General features: G+C 41.6%; 1 long non-coding RNA gene across 1 annotated transcript in view; it reads left to right on the top strand.

Annotated features, from left to right (window-relative positions):
* LOC119624368 (uncharacterized) overlaps positions 1-18,988 on the top strand; it is a 94,122-nt gene extending 75,134 nt beyond the window's left edge. Inside the window, exons 3-5 of the long non-coding RNA XR_005240445.2 lie at positions 1,173-1,377; positions 8,244-8,465; positions 18,077-18,988. This is a non-coding gene — a long non-coding RNA (uncharacterized lncRNA). The remainder of the gene's footprint in view (positions 1-1,172; positions 1,378-8,243; positions 8,466-18,076) is intronic.
* The last annotated feature ends 5,283 nt before the right edge of the window (positions 18,989-24,271 follow it).

Genomic DNA, 24,271 nt, shown 5'->3' with positions numbered 1-24,271 from the left:
ACCACATGATCAACATTTACCTTCACCACCAATGGGGCAAACTGACATCAGGTGCCCCCTAATATGACATACTGAGAAGGACACAGTGTGTGCATAGTTTGAATCTCACACCAGACAAATCCCAGAGACATGTTAGAGAACAATAGGCCTGCACTCTTCAAAAATGCCAATGTCTTAAAAGACAAAAATTGGGAGCCTTTTCATTCTCAAATAAAAGAGGCTAAAGAAGCATGACAACTGGTTGGGTGCGGTGGCTCATGCCTGTAATCCCAGCACTTTGGGAGACCGATGTGGGCGGATCACGAGGTCAGAAGATCGAGACCATCCTGGCTAACACGGTGAAACCCCATCTCTACTAAAAATACAAAAAATTAGCCGGGCGTGGTGGTGGGTGCCTGTAGTCCCAGCTACTTGGGAGGCTGAGGCAGGAGAATGGGGTGAACCCGGGAGGTGGAGGTTGCAGCGAGCCGAGTTCACGCCATTGCACTCCAGACTGGGTGACAGAGTGAGACTCCATCTCAAAGAAAAAAAAAAAAAGAAGCATGACAACTAAGTAGAAATACAAAGTCCTGGGTTGGGAAAACACGTTATAAACCCCAATATCAGAAAGACTGGCAAAACTTAGATATGATTGTATTCAGTAAGAGATTCATATCTGTGTTAAATTCCCTAAATTTGATCATTGCACTCTGTCTTTGTTCTTAGGAAACACTTGCTGATATGTTCAGGTGGGAAGGGTCATGATATCTGCAACTTATCTCAAATAGTCCCTAACAACAACAATAATAATAAATGTACATATAGAGAAAGCAAATATAGCAAAATGTCAACAACTAGTGAATATAGGTGAGAGGATACAAGTGTTTGATGTATTCTTTTTGCAGCTTTTCTGGGAGTTATATATATATTTTTTTTTCAAAAGGAAAAGAAGCACAAGCAGAGGGAGTTCTAAACATGGAAGACTCTAACCAGTGTTTTTTTTTTTTTTTTTAAGGTCAAATATTTTAATATTATTTTTTCTAGCCACTAAATTCCTTCTTAATGAAATGTCAAAATAGGAAACAGGTGAAGGAGTAATTTCCTGCACTGCCAGGCTTATAAGAATGTACAGTATTTGCTTCAATTTTAAACCTGCACTGTTTAAAAAGGAATTTGTTTTGTTTTAAATCCAGGTACCAAAGTTGAAAGCCCTGAATGTCCAGAGAGCAGCTGGAACAAGAATTGCTGCCTGCAGGCGCTTCTGTCCACCAACCACACATCAGTGAGTGGCCCGGGACCCAGCCACTGTGTGTGCACCTGCGGTTCCTGCCATGGGGAGCAGGAGCCATTTGGCTGCTCCTCTTCACAGGGCACCACCTGTGATCTTTCACTGCCCAGGTGAGCAGAGCGCAGGAAGTCAGGGAATCAGAGCACTGAATGAATCTTGGAAAGCACCCAGTCCAACTCTCCCCACCTTCCCATCTGTGGCATTAATCACCTCTATAACGTTGTAACCAACTGGTCAACCAACCTCTATTTGAACATAGCCAGTGGCTAAAATGTCTAAGCAGCTCACCCATTTTTAAATAGCTTAAATTGTTTGGATATCCTTTCTCTTAAAAATAAGTATCAGTACAAAATGCCTACTTCCATTTTGTAGGTATCTGGTAAACTTATTTTAATAAAAAAAGTCAAGTCAGATTAACTAAAACTGTGGAACACCTTGAATATTTACAGTCAATAACTAAAATCATATATTTCAGATCCTTCAGCAGGGCATCTCTATAAAATAACATTTGGAAATCACAGAAATTTACTCTTAAAGGGCCTTTCTTGTTCATTGCATTCTGAGATATACCCATTTTATGGCCATATATTTGAAAGCAAACAAAAATAGAAGAAAATTCTATGGACACGTAGTAGGCATATGTGTATGTATGGATAGCACATTTGCATGTGCATAGATAGGGACATGGGAGGATAGATATCAAGGGTATTCCTGGGGATTGGGAGTGAGTAAAGGAAAAGAGGCTTTTACTCTCTACCTTAGACATTTTGTTATTGTTTGATTTTTTTTTTTTAAAAAAGAAAGAAACAGTATGTTGCTATTTTTATCACTTAAAACCATTTTCTCAAAAATTTACAAAACAACAAAAAAGAGAAATCACTTACATTGAGCTGAAATCTGATTGCCCAGAGTTTCCATTTTCTACTGCACTCTGGACAACTTAAGATAAGCCCACTCCTTCTTGCACATAGCAGCGAGTCAGCTGTCTGATGCCAGTCCTTGAGGCCTCCATATTTCTCTTCTGCAAGATAAATGTTCCCATTTCCTTCAGCTGTCTCTCAGTTGGCAGGAATTCAAATCTTCTTGACTTCTTGTCACTGCCCTCCTCCCACTGAAGTAGAGCATATCAAGTGGGCGCAGAGAAAAATCCATTCAGAAGTTCAGGTGGCAGTTGGTCATCTGTTGAAAATTAGCAAGTCCATGGTTCTTTGTGTTCTTGCACCAACTTGGCCTAACTTTTTGGGGTCTCAGGTGCTGTATTAAAGGTGCTCTATTTCATGCATCAGTGATGGATGAAAGCTGGTCTGCAGGGCACGCATGCAGTTATAATCAGAGCACCATGGCGAGCTTTCCCAACACTTATAAAACCTGGCTGATTTATCAATGTCAACTCAGGACAAGAACGGTAAGGAAAATGTGTAAAGGGAATAGTAGGAAAATATGCTCCCCGGTAATCAGAAGAATTAACAATGGGATAGCCAGGATAAGGATGTTATGGTAGCACATGACCAAGATAAGAACACATAGCAAAGCAGTCAAGAGGATCAGCTCTTCCACATACTTATTGTGTGACTTGGGAAGGTTTCTTAACCACTCTGTGCCACAGTTTCGTTATCTGTAAAATGGGGATAATAGTGGTCCCTACTTCATACAGCTAGCACAAGGTTTAAATGAGCTGTTCCTTTAAAAGTGTCTCTGGCACATAAGATATGCTACTTAAGTGTCTAACAAACAAAAAAGAAATGAGGTGACTGATTTCATGGTTTCTGACTGGAATGGTCAGAGGAAATAATGTAAACAAGAGGTGTGCGAATGGACCTGCTTGGCAAATTTGAGGATTAAACTGTGCTCTGTTTAGGAAACATAATAAAGAATAGAGTTCTATCGGCTGAAGCATTCCACCTGTTGCAAACACAGAGGAAATTGTCCTTTCATAGATTAGTGCTTTGGACACCTGCCTGCCTGCCATTTCTTCCTTGTCAATAAAGGCTAAAATAGACCAACCTCATTAGTACCAGGAACATATAAATATGTTAAACGGTTGGTACAATGAGTCCTATTCAAAAGTAGAATGACTGAAAGGGAAACAACTACCACTCCTAGTTATTGCCATTCCTTCATGTACATGGGGCCCCATGGAGTTTATTTAGGGCACACAATTGAAGTACATTTCTCTATAATTTTCTCCTGCAATGGATCAGCAACGTTTGTGAATGAGGCAAACTGGATATTTGGCAGAACCAGAGTTCATACTATGCTGAACATATCAGTAAAATACAAATTATCCTTGAACTGGGTCTTTTCTAATTCCAAGTTCTTCTCCCACTTTCTTTAGCTTTTCCTGTGTTCTCATTCAAATCCCTGAAAGTGTAATGACCTTCACCCAGACTATGGGTCGCTAAGAATGTTCAGTGTAGGATGCTGATCTTGAGGCATTGAAAAGGGCACTGGTTCTGCTAATTATTGGTGGGGGACTCCTCTGGAAAAACATCTTGCACTACTGAGCACATTTCTTCATCAATCTTTATAAAATCTACAATTTCTCCTATACAGTCATTCTGAGTATCAAATGGTATTGGTAAAAACACTTTTTGGACACCAAACCTGGAATTGCAAGCTCGAATGCCTGTGGCAGCCAGAGAGGTAACATAAATATGTGATTAGCAGAAAGTGTAACACTGTAGAGAGTGGTGATGACTGTTGACAAAGTGAGAAGTGTATGTCCAGCCTAAAGACATTCAAATTCAAGGGTTAAAAAAAGTGATACTGGTGAAACAATATTGCCTAATGTCAGATTAGTTCATGGACGGGATTTGACCTACAAAACACCTGCTTGCAACTCTCAGAAATAAAGAGCAATATGGTATGGTAGAGGGGAAGAAAATAGATTTTGGCGTTAAACTGGCCTATGTTTAAACTGGTAGTATGACCTCAAGTAAGTTATTGAAGGTCTTTAAGACTCAATTTTATGTATCTACAAAATCCTGTCTCCGGGAATGTTATGAAGATTTTAGAACAGTGTAAACTTATTACCAATAATTATTAATTAAAGAAATTCAAGTCTTTCTATGTAAATATCCTGCCCACTTTATCCTAGAGTGCTCACAGCAACATTTTTCACCCAGTTTATTCTTGTTCAAAGTGTTGAGGTGTCCAAGGGCAAGCTGAAGTTAGAAAGATAAAAGCATGAAGATAGGGTGGGTGAACCTAGAGGAAGACTGCCAAGACTGCGCTGGCTTTGTCTTCATGTTATCCCACACTCTGAGATCTGACCCTTGGCCTCCCAGTCCAGCAATAACTTCATTACAACACTCAGAAATGAGGAGACACATAGTAATGAACTCCTGTGGAGTTCACGTGCAACTGGGACATGAAACCTAATGTCTATGTGTTTTTATCTTTAGGGTGGGTATTGATCTCCAGGTGGAACTATTTATATCCTTAAACCAAGGCAACTCACTCTCAATATTAGAGTGTCCAAGAAACTACAGACATCTCACTTGGCCTCCCTTGTGCTACATCTGGTTGATTATAGTTTTTACTTGCTTTAAATTTTAAAAAATATATATGTGATACCTTTGTGAAGGAAAAAAATACAAACAAGAAAAAAAAAAGAACTGCTTTATTTCTGAATTTAGAACCAGACATTAATTCCTGTTTCAGACTGTCATGACCACAAGGAAATGAGAAATATTTCCTCATGATTTCTTTCAGATGCTTCAAAATATTTAGGAGTTTTAGGACTTTCTTTGGCCAAAGTCTGGCTGAGGTCATATATTTTCTCTGTTCCTGAGTCTGGGGTGGTAAAGGGGAAATAAAGAATAGCAGGAATCTATTCCAACTAGGGTTGGCAGATTTAGCAAATGAAATTTGAATTTCAGATAAAAACGAGGTAGTTTTTAGTATAAGTATGCCCCCATTCAAATTGGCAATATCTGCAATTTATGGGATATACTCATACTAACAAAGTATTGTTGCTTATCTGAAATTCAAATTTCACTGAACATCCTGTATTTTTATTTGGCAACCCTAATCACAACCCACAAGGCAAAAGCCCTCATCAGTCGCTTCCAAAAGTGTATATGGAAAGAGAGCTCTCTCTTTCATTAGTGTTGGGGTGTCATGGAGGTTGAGGAGGTATATTTTTTTCAGAGACCGATTTCTCTGAGCCTCGAGCACTAACAGCTGTTAGATCTCTATGGTCTTCCAGCCAACTATCATGGCATCTGGTGATGGGGACCAATGAGGAGTGAGCTGAAGAAAACCCTTCCCTCTATGTGCTTTTAGAACAGAGATGAGTTGCTTTTAGAGATAAAATATAGCATATTAGGACAATCAAAGAGAAAGTGTCAAATAGGATATAGGAATAAATTATCTGAAAATCAGAATTATGTATGTAACCATTACTTACAAATGGAAATGATTTTGGAGACAATCTCCTCTCTTCCTATCATTTTACAAATGAGAAGACAGACTCAAAGCAGTTTCCTTTCTGGAATGTGATGGAAGGGGTGCGTGTCTGTGTGTGCGTACATGTGTGTACGTAAGTCTAGCAGTAATAGTAGCAGTAGTAGCAGAAGGAGATGGTGAAGGAGAAAAAGGAGGAGGCAGAGGAGAAGGAGGAGGAGGGAAAAAGGGGATGGAGGAAGGAAACTGAGGCAAAAAGACCAGAAGTACAAATACCTTTCCACTACACCTGTCCTGCTACACGATTATGGGTTTCTACAACTGTTTTTCCTATAACTTTTTAAAAATGTACATAAATAATATACATTCATTAGAGAAATTCAGGATTACATACAAACAAACAAAACCTCTTCCATGAATCCAACATACAGATATTACTATTGTTAACATTTTAGTGTATAGAGAAAGTACTTTGGTATGAAAGACCCAGCATTCATTCTGCCTTCTTAAGGGAGCCACACCCACATTTTGCTCTGGGGATAGCTACTCAATCAGTGGAATATCATTTCTAGTGGGACTACCAACCTAGGTGTCAGGTCCTTTGCTGGCAAAGCAGTAGGCAGGTGACCAAGCTGTGATTTCAGTCTGTAGCTAAGTGACCCTTGAAGACTGAAGATGCTGGAGTTTCTTCCTCCTGAGAGGGGAACACTAATGAGATCACTCATCGTCACACACCTCTCAGACACCTGGAGCAGCTCTGGGTCCTAGGCCTCCTGAGAACTAATTCTTCACTGTTTCCTTCAATTCTAATATGGTAAGTTGATTGTATTCATGGCCTCAACTAGCGGCCTCCATATCATGCCCTGTGCAAGAGACAGAGGCCCATCAAGAATGAAGTCTAGTTCCCCACCCCTTGAATCTGGGATGCGTTGGGATTTGCTTTAGCCAGTAGAATGCAGGAACAGTGAAGGTGTGTGAGCTCGGAGCCTCAACTTCTAGAGGGCTTGTGTGCTTCCCGTCTCTCTTGGAGCCACCAGAACAAAACTGGTGTCAGCTGCTGGAGGATGACAAACCACTTGGAGGAGAGCACAGGGGTCTCGGCCAACTCTCAGAAGCAGAACCACCTTGTGCACACACAGGTGACTTCAGATACATGAAGAAGACTACCTTTATATCACAAGCTAAACAAATGTTCTAAGCCTCTAAGTTTGAAGTGGTAGGTTATGCAGCAATACCTAACTCACACTTCTATGAACTTCCACATCTTTCCGATAAATTCCTTTTTGTGTGAATTTCTATAGCTACAAAGAACTCTATTAGACACTTTCCAACTAGTCTCTCATTCTTTTAACAGAATGGGATCATATCACACATCCTCTTTTGTAATCTAGTTTATTTCACTTTGCAACTGATTTTGAGCATCTTTCCCAAACAATCGAATGTACACAGTTAAAAAAGGAAAATCTCCCAAATGCCACTTCTGAGCCTCTGCCCAAACCAAGTTTCATCATGACATTATGGCCACCAGCCAAAATGCCATTTGTAGGTAGGCCTAGCATGATCTGTTCTGTCCAGAAGGAAGTGCCTTTAACTTGTTTCTCCATGAGATTATTGGACAGCACTGTGACTTTTCACAGCTTGATGACCAAGAAAAGGACACAGTCATGCCTCAGAGGTGCTTGAGAACATTAACCTTCCCAGGCACTGTCTACCTCTTTAGACAAAGAAAGCAATAATTGCATTCAGAATGTTCTATTATTTACAAACATATAAAACATATGGACAGCGAAGATAGAAAAAGAGATAGACATTCCACATAATGATTTTCTCTTCTGACCCAAAACTGAATGATTGGAACTCTCCAGTCCTTTTATTCCTGGTCATCCTATTTCCATTATCCTTTTTTTTTTTTTCCACCAGAAGGCAGATTTAATTTGAGATATCATTTGTTTGGCAGAGTAGGGCAAGGGGAGAGTGCAATGCCTGCCCCGTAACTCTAGTCTCTAGTCTTCATGCTAATGAAAATACATTACTATTTTCCAAGGAAATTAGTGTTTGTAAAATGGATCCCCTGCAACTGTGCACATGTTTCTATTGGAAGGAATTTTCTGAATGCATTATCTGCTTTGGTCCCTTCCAACAGGCACACAACTGGAGGTCTATTCTTATCTTGCTTGCTTTTCCTTTGGATTTGATTTTTTGTTGATAACAATAATTCCTATGGCATTCATCTCATTTAATCCTCATCAAAACTCCATTAGGTAGATATTTTTATTATTCTCCTTAGAGAAGGCAAGTAAATAGTGTGAAGTCTTGTAGCTAATAAATGACAGAGCTGGGGTGCCGCCCTTGTTTGTCAAACTCCCAAATCAGGATGTTTTACCTTGATGTCTTCATGTCCCAATTCCTACTGAATTTTAAATACAATAAAGACATAAAAAATTTAAATCACCAAAGTATGGGTTACTTTTTTTTTTAAAGTAGGCAATGATAAGTGGCCTTAATGAGTTTCCTTCCAATCCTAAAAGAGTATAATGTTGAAATCCCTGTCTCTTTTCCCCTTAGGCAGCGTCTTCAGACTTCCAAATAAGCCTGAAGAGGACAGAATAGCGAGCAATGTCTCCCTGAATGGGACTACAGGGAACTCTGGTAACCACATCTCATTCAGCAACTTGAGATACATCAGCAATATTACTACAAGCAGTCTCTTAGGTACTTGACTGTGAGCAGGAATACAAGACAAGTAGAACACACTGGCTCTCATTTTTTAAAGATGATTTCACCTTAAGAGGTAAATACTTACAGAAAACAAAAAAGCACCTACAAGTAAAACTAAAAGGATTATGATACAGGTCAGCACTGTCCAACAGAACTTTCTGTCATTATGCAAATGTATTATATCTGTGCTGTCCAATATGTGACATATCCAATATATTACCCACCTATGGCCATGGAGCACATGAAATGTAGCTAGTATGGTGGAGGAACTCATTTTTAAATTTTAATTATCTTTGTTAGCTTAGTTAACTTTAATTAACTGAAATTTAAATTAAAATAGCCAAATGCGGACAGTGGCTAACATATTGGACGACACAGCTATAGATGGCCATAGAAGTATGGTGAAGTGGTCAGGGAAGTCCTCATCAAGAAAGTACAGTCCGAGGAGCTTTTGAGTGGGGTACAGAGGGAAGAAAATGCAACTGGATTGAGAAAGAAGGGAGGAAATGAAAGAAACACAAGATTTGTTCTAGTAAAAGGCCTGAGGTTACAGATTCAAATGCCTACAGAAAGAATCATAAGGTAGGCCAGTAGGCCCGGTGCGGTGGCTCACGCCTGTAAACCCAACACTTTGGGAGGCCAAGGCGGTCAGATCACTTGAGATCAGGAGTTCAAGACCAGCCTGGCCAACATGATGAAGCCCCATCTCTGCTAAAAATACAAATATTAGCCGAGTGTGATGGTGCCTATAATCCCAGCTACTCAGGAGGCTGAGGTGGGAGGATCACTTGAACCTAGGAGCCAGAGGTTGCAGTGAGCCAAGATTGTGGCTTTGCACTCCAGCCTGGGTAACAGAGAGGATTGGTGGTGGGTTATGGGGACTATGGAGATTAGAGACCCTACCTTATCTAGTCAGCTCCAGCCAGTTATCGCCATACAGAAATGTAGGCTCAATGTTGACTATCTTCTTAATTTTTGGAGGAAGTTAGAAACTCCAATTTTATGTTAAGTCACCTAATTTTAAGTCTTGGCCACAGTGTGTGCTAAACATTCTTAGCAGATGCTATTGGTGCTCCACTCATATCCACTCAGCACTCCCCTCTGCAGGTGAGGCTGCCTACTGTGATTGCCTTCAACTCTGCCTGAAGACACTGTGCACACATTCGACCCGCATGCAAGCATCTGAGACTGCCAAAACGCTAATGCCCTTGCAAGCAGCTCGCAAAAAATGAGAGGAAAGTACATAAATATGCTAATCTTACCTCTCAGTTAGGATAGCTCTGAGATATGTTCTGTATTGCCTCCCAGAGTTTCCTTGTGTGACTGAGCTCCAGCTGCCACAGTACAATCTGGTAGATAATGTGCCATTCATTGGAATCCATCCCTTTTCCTTCTCACTTTCCCACTTGCCTGTGTACTGATGTTTCCTGGGATCACCTCCCAATAAACTACTTGGACACCAATCCATATCTCAGAACCTGATCCTGGGAGGAACCCAAACAAAGACACTGTTGTAGCAAACAAACTCAAATCCCAGTGGCGAACACAACGACGTTTCAAACTCACTCACATCACAATCCAAAGAGGGTCACTGTGGAGACTGTTCCATCATCCAGGGAGCCAGGCTCCTTTCATCATGTGGCTCTGCATCTTCTATGACACCTTCTTTCTCTGCATTCAGTTGCAGATGGGGACAGAGAGAGAACGTGGAGGGCTGGGAGGAGGATTTTTACTGTCAAGGCCTGGAAATAGTGGCCAGCACTTCCGTTCATATCCATTGGCAGAACTCGTCATATGGTCCCTCCTCCTTGCTGGGGACGCTGGGAAACGTAGTGCAGCTGTGCATCAACTGTAGAAGGAAATAAGTTTGCTGAACACATAGCAGTTTCTGCTGCTGCAACTTATTTATTTATTTATTTATTGAGACAGATCTCACTGTGTCACCGAGGTTGGAGTGCAGTGGCATGATCTCAGCTCACTGCAACCTCTCTCTCCAGGGTTCAAATGATTCTCCTGTCTCAGCCTCCTGAGTAGCTGGGATGACAGGCATGTGCCACCACACCCAGCTAATTTTTGTATGTTTTTAGTAGAGATGGGTGTTTCATCATGTTGGCCAGGCTGGTCTTGAACTCCCGGCCTCAAGTGATCTGCCCACCTTGGCCTACCAAAGTGCTGGGATTACAGGTGCGAGCCACTGCGCCCAGTCTGCAACTTATTTAGATGTTGTAAAAATACTGTCCAGGCCAAAGAAGCTATGCTTGTAGACCAAAGTCAGCTTGTGGAACACCAATTTGGAACCTGTGGCCCAGATATTATTCCCTAGAGTTGAGGGTGAAAAATTTTGCTAGCAAGCCACCCAACAAGTTCTTAACTTGTACAGAAATGTTTGCCACATTTTATTCAACAGTGTGGTAAAATGACTATATGAAAATCGAATCAATTCTCTGCTGACTGAGTTTATAATTTCAGAGAGAAAATGATCATTTCATTTCTGATAGTTCTTACATGAGCAGTGGGTCCCTAATGAGATAGCCGTGACTTCCTTCATCCTCTGTCAAGTGATTATCTATCAGTAGGTCGTGTCAGTGTAGCCCCACTTCCACCTCATCTTCACCCTCTCCCCGATTCCCTACGCTCCAGCCCCACTGCTTGTTTCTCAAGCTTGCCAAACTTTTTACACCTCCAGAATTCTGCAAATGCTGTTCACTATTCCAGAAATGCGTTCCTGCTCTCCTGTCTTCTCTTTGCCTCATTCTTTACCCAACGGGGTCCCCGGTATCTGTCAAGTCTTGGCATAGATGTTCTTTCCCCATAGAAGCTTTGATTGACCACCCAAAACAAAGGGGCTTTTCTCCACCCACCATTATTCCCGCTCCTTCTATCTATCATGATTCAGAACCATATCTGCATGTTTAACACACAGCTCCAGAGGCTGCTCACTGCAGCACTGTGCATGGAGCTCAGTACAGTATTTGGACATTGTCAGAGTTCAAAGATATCTGTTGAATAAATACATGAATACCAAGAAAACTTCACTGCTTTAGAGAAGTTTGTGTGGGTACCTTTTATAATTAAAATAACATCTCCCCATCTGTCTTGAAAGTTTAGTTAAACTTGATTGGGACTTAATGAAGAGAAATATTTATATATTGAATGCTACCTGAGGCAAAGAAATAAAATAAAAATCCTCTCTTTATCTCAGAAATCCCTGAACTTAGTCTCTTCTAAAACTAACCTAGATACAACTCAATGTAATCATTTATGTCAACAGGGGCGGAGAGATGAAAGCTCTTTGAAAAAGTGAAAGTGACATTACACTGCAAAATGTTAATTCCTAAAAGCATCATTGACCTAAATAATCTAACAAGTTGCCCAGGGGGGAAAAAAATAGGAATCAGCTTTGATTTTTCCCCACCCCTTCCAATCTCTCTGCCATCATTCTGAGCTGTACTTCCAAACAGCTCAGCTTCACCTCTTGCCTCTTCCACTTTTGCCCAAGATTGTGTCAATCTAAGCTGCTGAATGCAAAATGAAGCTGTCTATCTAAGAAGCACAGTTGCTTATTTAGTTAGAAATGTAATTTTTTGTTTTGGGGTTTTGTTTGGAAGGGATTTGTTGCCAAGTGGTAGAATTTGAAAGTGTTTTCCCTATAGGAGGCAGATTCGGAAGTCTGGCCTGAGACTCTTTTGGAAGCTGAAACTAATTAAAATCTTTTTTTCGCCCCTGTAGCTAAGACGCAGCAGGGGAGATAGCCCAGCATTCATTTTATGAAGGTGTAACTATAGCCACTAACCTCTTGTGTACCACATTCACCGTCTGCCCCAAAGCTGCCACACCTGCTCGAACACCTGCCCAGTATGTGAGTATTTGGTAGAACAGTATTTAATGGTTTATCTAAGGGCACCCAGGGTCACCCACCTTTACCTGAGGACAATAGAGTCTTGTTCTACATATTTATTACCTATACACTCACCTCTGAGTGGAGTACTATCCTGGTTTCACCTTCTATGAGATCTGATAAGCAACGCAAAAGACAAATAGAAAAAGAGAAAGAGAAAGAGAGAAGCTAAAAAATAATTGTGTGTCATTTAAAAAAAAAAAAAATCACAGGCTGGGCGTGGTAGCTTACGTCTGTAATCCCAGCACTTTGGGAGGCTGACACAGGTGGATCACAAGGTCAAGAGATCGAGACCAGCCTGGCAAACGGGGTGAAACCCTGTCTCTACTAAGCCTCTGTTTTGTCACAAAAGGGCAGTGGTAATAGGTCATGACTCACCTTACTTGTGAAGATGCAATGAGTTAACACACACGCAATGCCTGGCACATCATCTAACACATCACCTAGCACACAAGACATGCTGAACCAAGGTTTGCCATCATTCTCCTCAAAGCCCACACACAGCTAGAGGGTTGAGAGCAAGGCTGCCAACCCTGGTTGTTTAATTCTGCTCATAAAGATTCTGTATGTTCCATCTGCAAAAACTAAATTCAGAGAAAAATAACTGGAAATAGAAAAGGGTGGTCAAGGAGAACACCAGAGCCAGAAGGAGGTGAAGACCAGTTCCTTGTGTATCTGGAACTTGCCCTATAGGGGTTCTTTGCCTCCTATACGAGGCCCTGGAGGAAAATCTGTTTGGTGAGCTAAGAAGTATTTGTTTTTCTGATCGGGAGAAGTCTCTATAAGGCTCCTAGAATTCTCATCCTTGATGGTGAAAGAAATTATAATGTGCATATTCTATTGTTACAGGCCAACTCCTCGTTTTCCTTCCCCCACCTTACTCCTCATTCTCCCCATCCTCCGCTTCTTGACATTGGCCTGGTTCTTCAAGGGCCACCTGAAATCCCACCACCTCCCCAGGGCTCTGGTCTCCCCTTTCTCTGAAGGCTGAAACATTTATTTTTAGTTTAAACATTTAATTGGTTTTCCTGTTTCATAGGGACTAATACCCCCCGAATAGATGATGTACTTCCTTTGTGTACTCCACAGGGATTGATACTAAGTTTCAAACCTAGAAAGTTCTAAATAGATATGCACTTTGTATAAATTATTGTTGAGAAGTGGACTGATTCTAGCATTTGTGAAACTCCCGCCTGGTAATACGTCTGTATTACAACTGAATACAGTTGTAATATAACTGAAAACTTGGCACAGAGTTTTAAGGCTTGGTCCCCACCCTCAAGGTACTTTCATCCGTAAAGAGAACAAAGCCCGGCCAGGCATGGTGGCTCACGCCTGTAATCCCAGCATTTTGGGGGGCTGAGGCAGGTGGATCATCTGAGGTCAGGAGTTCGAAACCAGCCTGACCAACATGGTGAAACCCCATCTGTACTCAAAACACAAAATTAGCCAGGCGTGGTGGTGCATACCTGTAATCCCAGCTACTCCGGAGGGTAAGGCAAGAGAATTGCTTGAACCTGGGAGGCAGAGGTTGCAGTGAGCTGAGATCATGCCATTGCACTCCAGCCTGGGCGACAGAGTGAAACGCCGTCTCAACAACAACAAAAAAAAGAGAGAGAGAGAGAGAACAAAGCCTTTTATAACTGGGAGGCACTGAGGCAGAAAAGTTAGCATTATGGGTTAATTTCCCTTGTTTTTTTCTTAACAGTAAAATGGATATAACAGTGGTACCTACTTCATGGGGTCTTTGTCAGGTTTGAGTCAGACAGTGCAGAGCCTAGCATATCCTAAGAGTTCAAATATAGCTAAGGTAGGTTCAGAAATTAGAAAAGCAATTGTTCAAATGCCAGGGGGAACAACAAACATCTTATAATTAAAAGGCTCAACTGGGTATATTTCCAGAGACAGCTGAGCTGCTGTCAAGTTATTTTAAAGGTATTTTATGCTAAGTACATAGTCCACAGTAGAGAGAGACACTTCTGCTCATGCTAATTTCTATGCAGTGGGGCAGGGGAGAGGAATTAAAAGTTGAAGCAACGGAAAGGAGTGTGCTTCAGGGCCCGGGAAGTCCCAGGTGGGAGGTGACTCTGAAAGTCAAGGCCATCATTGCTCTCTCCTACCTGAATCAAAGGAATAAGTAAATTGGAGACAAATGGGTAGAGTTTCAAGTCATGAACCTGAAAGAGTTTCGTTGCTTTATATTCCATTATGAGGAGAGTGTAGGGTTGAGTATGCTGACCTGCAGTGAAGCTGTGTTTTATTTTTTTCAACAAAGGCCCCATTTCAACACGGGCAAAATTTCCTTTTTTCTGAGGCTGCTTTAGGGAAAGCAAAAGGGAAAACAAGCAGGCAGATCAGACATGACTGAGCTGAAATCATCTGGGCTCAGAGGCATCTCGTGAGATAGCAGACGGACTCTATGAGCCCTTGGGTCCAACTTTGGCACAGGGGACTGGGGGGTCCCACTCTTTGGGAAATGACTTTGGTCCACACTAATGTGCTCTATTAAAGGAGCTCCAAGAATCCTTTGAATAGGATTCTAGCAGTTTCTAGCATTTGCTGGTCCTGTTGGAAGTATCCATAACACTAAAATGCAGCTTCCCCAGCCACTGCACTTAGGGTAAGGGTACCACACATAGCAACCAGGGCCATCTTGTTCAAAGCCTCCCATTCCAAATTTAATTTGTGTTTTTGGTGAACTTGGTTGTGGGTGGAGTTGACACCTGCCAAGAAGGTCCCAGGTTGATCCTATTAATAGGCACCACTGTAGCTAAGGAAGTTACAGTGCTAAGTTGCACTTGGTTGAACTATAGCTTTGAATGTGATCCTCCTCCTCGCCTGAATGAAAAGAAAAGAGAACCACCTGCAATTAGATTCAACAGAAGCATGTGCTGAAATACATACAGGAAGCTTTGCAGGCTCAACAATGACAAACTGAAACTATTAGGAAGATGATAATGTATACATCCTAATAATAGTAATTTAACAGAGAACATTTCCTGCCTCCTTACTCTGTGCCAGGTAATATACTCAAGACCATACCTGCATTATGTCAGAGTTCTTGCATCACTCTGTGTGGTAGGTACTAAGATCTTCCTTTCATAGTTGAGGTACCTGAGGCACTGAGAGATCGGGTGCCTGCCTCGGTCACACAACCAGAAAGTGCAGAGGCAGGACGTGAACACAGATTGACCAGGTTCCAACGTCTCCACTCTTTCTACCAAGCTGCCACTGTTAGTCTCTAATGTAAGCTTCATTGAACCAACTCCCAAAGCACCTGCTGGGTGTGGGGCAATGTATAAAATCCCCGGGGGCACAGAAAAGAAGTATAAACTTGACTGTGCTTGCAAGATAGTTCCAAAAAACCAATGAACTATTTGTGTGGTTAGTAATTGGATTAGAATAAGGGCCATCTCCCAAAGAAAATAGTAATCCTTCCCAGGGTGGAGACCACATCTGTTTTCCTATCCAGAGAGCTTTGCTCAAAGGCCTATACCTCCCAGGCTCTGGACAAATATCTCTTGATTCTGACGGGAGGGACATGGTGTCATAGAGCAAATCAGGTCTTATGGCTGAAGGTCCTGAGTACTGGTCCCAGCACTACCCCAAACTTGTCCAGTGCCTTTGACAAGTTAACTTACCTCTCTGGGGATTAATTTCCATGTCTACAGAAAAGAAATAATAAAAATAAAAGTTAATGTATTCCCTAGCCTACTTCACAAAGTTTAGTGGAGATGAAATGCAGTAACTATACCAACATGCTATGGCCAGGTGTGGTGGCTCATGCCTGTAATCCCAGCACTTTGGGAGGCCACAGCAGGTGGATCACTTGAGATCAGGAGTTCGAGACCAGCCTGGTCAACAGGGGAAACCCTGTCTCTAATAAAAATACAAAAAAAAAAAAAATAGTCAGGTGTGGGGTGCAAGCCTGTAATTCCACATACTCAGGAGGCTGAGGCAGGAGAATTGCTTGAACCCGGGATGCGGAGGTTGGAGTGAGCCAAGATTGCGCTACTACACGCAGCCTGGGTGACAGAGCAAGACTCCATCTTAAAACAAAACAAAACAAAAACCTAAAATGTGCTATGTAACACTATAAGGTATTTCTTTATGAGCTTTATTCCTTGGGAGTGCTGAGGAAAATCACAGAAGTGGATATCCCTGAGAGCTGAGTGCTTGGGCATGATTTCATCATGAAGGGGACAACTGAAGCGATAGAGTCTTGTGGATTCTAGAAGCCTTAAATTGGCTAATTCCCATTTTATGTTTGAAAGCCTGGAGTGGGATGTGAAAGATGTGATACAAAGTTCTCTCCAGCTTTGAGTTCCAGGATCTCCTTGTTTGGTGAAAGGAGCCTTGACACTTTTTCTTCCTGTAAACTTTGCCATCTTCCTTCTCTGCTTGGCAATTCATGCCTAATGAGTGACATTTCCTAGGGGCAAGATAGCATAACTGTCAAGAATAGGGTCTGGATTGGAATTCCTATTATTGAGACAATTTTTTTGGTTTACATGTAACCGCCCAATGGGTTCACCTTGCTGCTGCCTAGACAAAGCCAATTTATCAAGACAGGGGAACTGCAGTACAGAAAGAGTAATTCACGCAGAGCTGGCTGTGCGGGAGACAGGAGTTTTATTATTACTCAAATCAGTTTCCCTAAGCATTCTGGGATCAGAGTTTTTAAGGACAATTTGGTGGGTGGGGGGGAAGCCTGTGAGCCAGGAGTGCTGATTGGTCAGAGATGAAATCATAGGGAGTCAAAGCTGTCTTGTGCTGAGGCAGTTTCTGGGTGGGGGCCATAAGATCATATGATCCAGTTTATCGATTGGGTGGTGCCAGCTGATCCATTAAGTACAGGGTCTGCAAAATATCTCAAGCACTAATCATAGGAGCAGTTTAGGGAGGGTCAGAATTTTGTACTCCAGCTGCATGACTTCTGAATCACAATTTTTAATCTTGTGGCTAATTTCTTAGTCCTACAATGGCAGTCTAGTCCCCAGGCAAGAAGGAGGTTTGTTTTGGGAAAGAGCTGTTATCATCTTTGTTTTAAACTATAAACTAAGTTTCTCCCAAAGTTAGTTCGGCTTATGCCCAGGATGAACAAGGACAGCTGAGAGGTTAGAAGCAAGATGGAGTTGGTTAGGTCAAACCTCTTACACTATCTCAGTTACAATTTTGCAGTGGCTGTTCAATCATTCTAAATCTGAATTTCCTCAGGAGAAAATAAGGAGATGATAATAGTGCCAACCTTATAGGATTATTGTAAATTTTTTTATATAAGACAATTCCTATAAGGAGCTTAGCCCAGTGGCTGGAAAATATACGTAGGCCATTGTTAATATGCATATGTAGTTATAATTACTGCTTATATAGTTATAATTTTCTATAAACTGTATAGTTTATACAGTTATAATTACTGTTTATATATAGTTAAAATTTTCTTCTACCAGCCCTATCTTCAAATATACTTGTTGTCAGTTAAAGTTCAGTATCTTAGAAAGAGATTGTAAGGCCTTGGGAAAGGTTAGTGAAATCAACAAACTGGGAGTTGCTAAAAAGTTCATTATAAGGCAAGAAGCCAGAAATATCACCCTCCCTGGATTCAAGCTGTTCCCCAATAATCTAAAGAAACATAAATAGGACAAAGAAATCTACTTCATAAGATTATGAATAAATGACATGCAAGGATTTTTTTTTTATTCTATAGCCCCTATCAGAGCATTGAGAAAGCAAACTTTTCGTGAGGCAGTCACTGTCATTTGCTCTTTATTGCCTTAAATTTCCAGGTTGTAGAACCCCAGAGTCAACCCCCAAGCATCCCCGCAAGAAAAGTACACTTTGAATAATTACAGTCCTTTAACTTTCCTGATTCAATCTTCAAAGGCCACGAATTGCTTCCAACAAAGAAGCTGAAGTGAAAGAAGGAACGTCAACAAAAATGTGTGTTTGTGTTATCTCTTTACTTTCAGGGTTTATAGGTTTGAGGGAAAGTTTTTCTTTTCGGTGGAATAGAAGAAGAGAAGAGAGACTAAAAAGCATTTCTTAGATTTCCAGAAGCAGTAATGGAAAATCCCGACCCTAGGGTCTTGCTTTCTTCCTAGAAATAGAATGCTCCTGAAGTTCCCGGGAGGGCCCTCTGCAAACAGATGTCAATCATTCCATCGCTTGTTTTGCTAGGTGGAGTCGCTGGAGCTTAAAGAAGGGGAAGTAAACTCAAGCGCACATCCTGGTAACCTCTAGCCTCGGGTCAAATTTCACTGACGTCACTTAAAAATGACCAAAGACCCGCCCCTGTGAAAACCCCGTGGGCAGCCATTTTGTCTCGAGGAAACTGCCCAGATCTGATGTAAAGTAGTTCCGGACATCTCTTGGTTGTATATGGCATTTCCCTGAAATAAGCAACTCTTTGAAAAATATCATAGTGCAGAACAAAGTGAAGTACTCCATGGTGAAGTTGAAGTACACAGTCACCAAAGAAACTTGCCCTCAGGCTGCAAAGTAAAAGCTGGAAATCCCAGAGCAGCAACTTGGAAATCCCACCTGCTACATATTTGCCTGAGTACTTTAAGGTTCTATGGAAAATTGTCTCTCTGTGTAGATTAACCTTAAACTTGTTCCATTTTGATATGGTATTTCTTGTTTCATTTCTCTTGCTTTTCTCCCCTATTTTATAATAAGTTTCATTTACTCTGTGATACTTTAAGAAGAGATAACCTTTCACCAAGGGATGTTGCTGTGATAACCTCCAAGTCACATATACAGGTTCTAATCTTACCCCAGGGAAGTCCTGTCTCCCTTGCAGACTGGTTTTTGTCTGAGTGGATTTGCCTATCAGCGTCTTTTCTGATGAGGCATGTAGCCCAGCATGGCAGCAAAGAATCCTGCAGCAGGCAGATAAAGCTTTCTAAAAATGTTTTAATTTTACTTTTAATGGACAAATAATAATTGTATATATTTACAGGGTACAATGTGATGTTTCAATACATGCATATATTGTGGAATGATCAAATCAGGCTAATTAACCATATCCATTACCTTATATACTCGTTTATTTGCAATGAGAACATTTAAAATCTAGTCTTTTAGCAATTTTGAAATATACAATCCATTATTGTTCTAGTCACTACGCTGTGCAATAGATCACCAGTACTTATGCCTCAGATAAAGCTCTGAATCCTGTGAATCCTGTTACCACAGAATAGCAAGTGACCTCAGACCAGCTATTTAACCCCTCTAAACCTCAATTTCCTCATCTCTACTGTTGAGACTATAATAGCATCTACCTCACAGGGATGTTGGAAGGATTACATGCCCTCATGAAGGCTTAGTAAATCCTGACTCCTACTGCATTATTTTATTGAAGTCTCATTGAATTAGATACCCAAGAGAGAGAAAATGAAAGGGAAGTGCTTAACATTTGTGACAACCTTAATGTGATCTGCACATTTCCTAAAAATTAGAACACTTGTATGACTTCATTTTCCCCAAGATAATACATTAGTATTTTGGAAAGTGTAAGATGAAAAATTGTTACCCTGAACTGCAATATCCTACTTTCTGGCTTCAAATCCTTATCTATCCTGTGCTTCTCACTATACCTTCTCTTAGACCTCATTACGGTCACCCCATGGCCTGTGCTTTGGTTCCCATATCCTCCCATCTTTCCAGAAACTTTCCCTGTATCAGTTACCGCTTCTCTCCTCTCAGCTAGGTCCTTCGCATAAGTAATCAAGTCCTAGGTCATCTAGGCCTTTCCATATTACGAAATAATATCCCTCCTATCTCTACTCTATTTGTCTCTTTTCCTTCAAAGCCAGTCTTTTAACAAATTATATACTTACTGCTGCCATTTTTTTCAAACCTGCGTCACTCTTGAGCACATTACAAACTGGTTTCTAGCCCAAATATTCCAAGTCGCCCTCATGAAGATCCCTAGTGGTCTCCATGTTGCTAAATCCAAAAACCTTTTTCAGTCTTTATCTCATTGACCCTCTTGCTGATGCTGGGCACAATCCCTCTTGCTTGGACTTTATTGCCTCTGACACTACATCTTGGTTTTCCTTCCAAGTCTCTGACTGCTCCTGTTTTGTCTCCATTTCTGCCTCTTTCTCCTCTGCCTTCCATTAAATACTGAAGTTCCCCAAGTCTCAGTCCTAGACCCTCTTCTCACTTTGTATACTGCACTCTCTCCTATCATTATCAATCATGATTTCAGTTATGTGATACCAGCTTACATCTTCAGCCCAGACCAGATCTCTGTGTTCCACACCCAGATGTCCAATTATTTATTTACCACATCTCCATTTGGAAGGCATTCCTCTTTAGTTTGCCTAAGAATAAGTTCATGATCTTCCTCAGCAAACCTGCTCCTCTTCCTTTGTTCTCTGTCTCAATTAATGATACCATTATCCAGCCAGCATATATCGTTCTTGATGCCCTCTTCTCCCTCACTCACCATACTTAATTCATCACTAGGGCCCATCTCTTTCATTTCCTAAATGTCTCTCAAAACTATCTTGATTCTAATATTTCCATAGTCATCACCATAGGATAGTCACTGTAACATCAATCTATGCTGTCATCATCTCTTTATTCTCCTGGGTTTTCTCTCCATTCACTCTGCTTTCCCAGCCCCAATTCCTTTCTCCACATTGCAGCCAGTCCCACCATGTCCTTCCTTAAGACTTGCCAATAACTTCCTATGGATCACAGGAAAATGATCAAAATCTTTAACACTGTGTTGCAAAGACAGCCTTTCCACAGTATCTGTTTTCTCCTTCTATCTCACAAAAATCTTTCGTTATTGGGACAGCAATATATCTCAGACACAAATTTAAAAAAAGATAATTCCTAACCTCCTTTACAGAGAGGAATAACCTATGTGATATAAGCGGAAGTTGTTAAACGGAGTACCAGGAAAATCCTTTTACCCTTGCCCTTTGGGTTCTTCATGTTTGAAATATGGTTGTGATCACTGGCACCCCAGTCTCCACCTTGAGACCTTGAAGGTGGAGGCTAGAACCAGAAATGGTAAGGCAGAAAGATGAAAGAGGCGTGGGTTCCAGTGACTTGGGAGAACCATGCTACAAGACTTGACTTTCTACTTCTGGGCTTCTTCTGTGCAAGAGAACAAAATCTTTACATAATACATTCACTAGTTGGATTTCTGGCACTAGGAGTTGCAGTCAGTTTCTAATTGATACACACAAGATTTGCAAGGCCCTACATAGTCTTGTCTCTGCTCTACCTCCCAAGCTGCTTCTTGCCCCATTGTCACCTGTATGCTCTTCAGTACAGCCACATTGGCCTGATTTTAATTCAAATGCACCTTGTTGCATTTCTTTTTCTTTTCTTTTCTTTTCTTTCTTTGAGATGGAATCTTGCTCTGTGGCCCAGGTGGGAGTGCAGTGGCGTGATCTCAGCTCACAGCAATCTCCACCTCCTGGGTTCAAGCAATTCTCCTGCCTCAGCCTCCCAAGTAGCTGGGATTACAGGCACCCATCACTACACCCAGCTAATTTTTGTATTTTTAGTCAAGACAGGGTGTCACTACGTTGACCAGGCTGGTCGCAAACTCTTGACCTCAAGTGATGCACAGGCTTGAGCCAGCACACCCGGCCCCATGCTGCATTTCTGCACAGGGCCTTTATACACTCTTTCCTCAGTCTATAAATTTTCTTCTCCAACCCCTCATCCTCCAGCCTGACCTGACTTACCTCTACTCATCTTTCAGATTTCAGTTAGAGCAGGACTTTCTTAGGGAAGTCCTCCTGAGCCTCCCTCTTTTCCCTTTCACTCCCCTCTTTCCACCAATCTAGAATAGGTTCCTTTGTTCTGTGCTGTCATGGAACTATATTCTTTTGCTTCAGAATATTTTTCTTAGGTTTAGTACTTAGCTATTCATTGATGTCATTATTTGATAAATATCTCCCTCCTTTATTAGATTTAAGCTTTATGAAAGCAAGGACCATGTCTGTTTTTGTTCAACATTTTATTCCCAGCACTTCACACAGTCCTTGGTATATATTCTATGCCTACTAAATAATAGTCAAATGGGCTGGGCACAGTGGCTCACACCTGTAATCCCAGCACCTTGGGGGGCCGAGGTAGGCAGATCACCTGAGGTCAGGAGCTCGAGACCAGCCTGGCCAACATGGTGAAACCCCTGTCTCTACTTAAAAAACAAAAATTACCCAGGCGTGGTGGTGCACGTCTGTAGTCCCAGCTACTCAGGAGGCTGAGGTGGGAGAATCACTTGAACCCAGGAGGTGCAGATTGCAGTGAGCAGAGATTGTGCCACTGCACTCCAGTCTGAGTGACAAAGCAAGACTCTATCTCAAAAAAAAAAAAAAAAAAAAAAGGCGAAAAAGAAAAAATAGTTGAATGAATGAATAGGGACATCAAGTCCCTTTTTTCATAATCTATATCAGGCCCTTTCATTCTCTCTTGCCTCACCCACTCTCTTGTCAGAACTCCATAATGTTACACTAATGTTAGCATCATGTTTTATGGCTTAAAAACAACTTTATATAAATTATCCCATTTTCAATATCTACAACAACTATGTAAGGTATGTAAATAGTGACAAATCTTTTTCAAACAAGGATTTCAACATAAAATCAGTCCCTTCTCATCTGTATAAGTAGTCACCAGAGTTTTTGACCTCATTCTGTCTCATTTAAATCTTGAGCCTCACTAGCAAATTACAGTTTTGAGAATTCTCCAACTGATCTGTAGCCATTCAAAATACATATTCAAACAAGCAACAAGGAAAGACCAGCTAGGAAAGAAGCTCAACATCACCATTGCCTTGTCCCCCAGATACTGTATTCTGTATTCAATTTGATTCTTCTGACCTTAATCCCTTAGCAAAGTGGTTCTGAAACTTGAGCACGCATCAGAATCACCTGGAAGTCTTGTTAAATCAGATTGCTGGTCTCTGATCCAGGAGGCATAGAGCTTCTGATTCAGGAGGTCTGGGATAGGGTCAAAGGATTTGCATTTCTAACAAGATCCCAGGTGATGCCAATGCTGTTGGTTCAGACACACTTTGAGAACCTCTGTTTTAGTGGCTCCTCAAGAACAGAGAATATCTTTCTTTCTTTTTTTTTTTTTTTTTTTGAGACAGAGTCTCACTCTGTCGCCCAAGCTGGAGTGCAGTGGTGATCTCGGCTCACTGCAAGCTCCGCCTCCTGGGTTCACGCCATTCTCCTGCCTCAGCCTCCCAAGTAGCTGGGACTACAGGTGCCGGCCACCATGCCCGGCTAATTTTTTTTTTTTTTTTTTTTTTTTAGTAGAGCCGGGGTTTCACTGTGTTAGCCAGGCTGATCTCGATCTCCTGACCTCATGATCCGCCCACCTCGGCCTCCCAAAGTGCTGGTGCTGGGATTACAGGCGTGAGCCACCGTGCCCAGCCGAGAATCTGTTTCTTTAAGAACCTAGCAGTGGATAAATTTGCTGTTGGGCATTTTTAACAGCAGCCTGCAGAGCATGTCAACAAGGGTATAATTTCCAGCTTACCAAGGGCAACACAGTAGAGTTGTGACTATCCTGAGAGCCACTGAGCCACTGCATATTACCCCATGGGTCATGAGGAAGAGAAATCATCTAACCTCAGTGGGTAAGCCCTGGTTGTTGGGTGACCTGCTCGGACCTCTGAACCCGCCCATCTCTCAAGACTATGGATGATAGCAGCAGCTGTGTGTGCTGATGGGTAGCCTGCATTTCAGTTTGTGTTTCAGCAGCTCAAATAACCCAGCCCAACAAGCACTAGGCCTCAAAACACAAAGAGTGTGAAGAAAGCAGGATGGCATCTCCAACTCCACTTTATCCCTACTGATGGCTTGTAAGGTGAGATGATTTCTTCTGCAATCCTAGCCATCCACCCTCCTGTGAAACCCTTGGTAATCATAAAATCTGCGTGTCTTCCAGCTGTGTCCCATCAAGATGCTTGTGCTGTTTTATCTTTTCATCCTCAGTTT

The sequence above is a fragment of the Chlorocebus sabaeus genome, chromosome 12, assembly GCF_047675955.1.
Source record: "Chlorocebus sabaeus isolate Y175 chromosome 12, mChlSab1.0.hap1, whole genome shotgun sequence".
NCBI lineage: Eukaryota > Metazoa > Chordata > Mammalia > Primates > Cercopithecidae > Chlorocebus > Chlorocebus sabaeus.
This window is presented reverse-complemented; position numbering and strand designations above follow the sequence as displayed.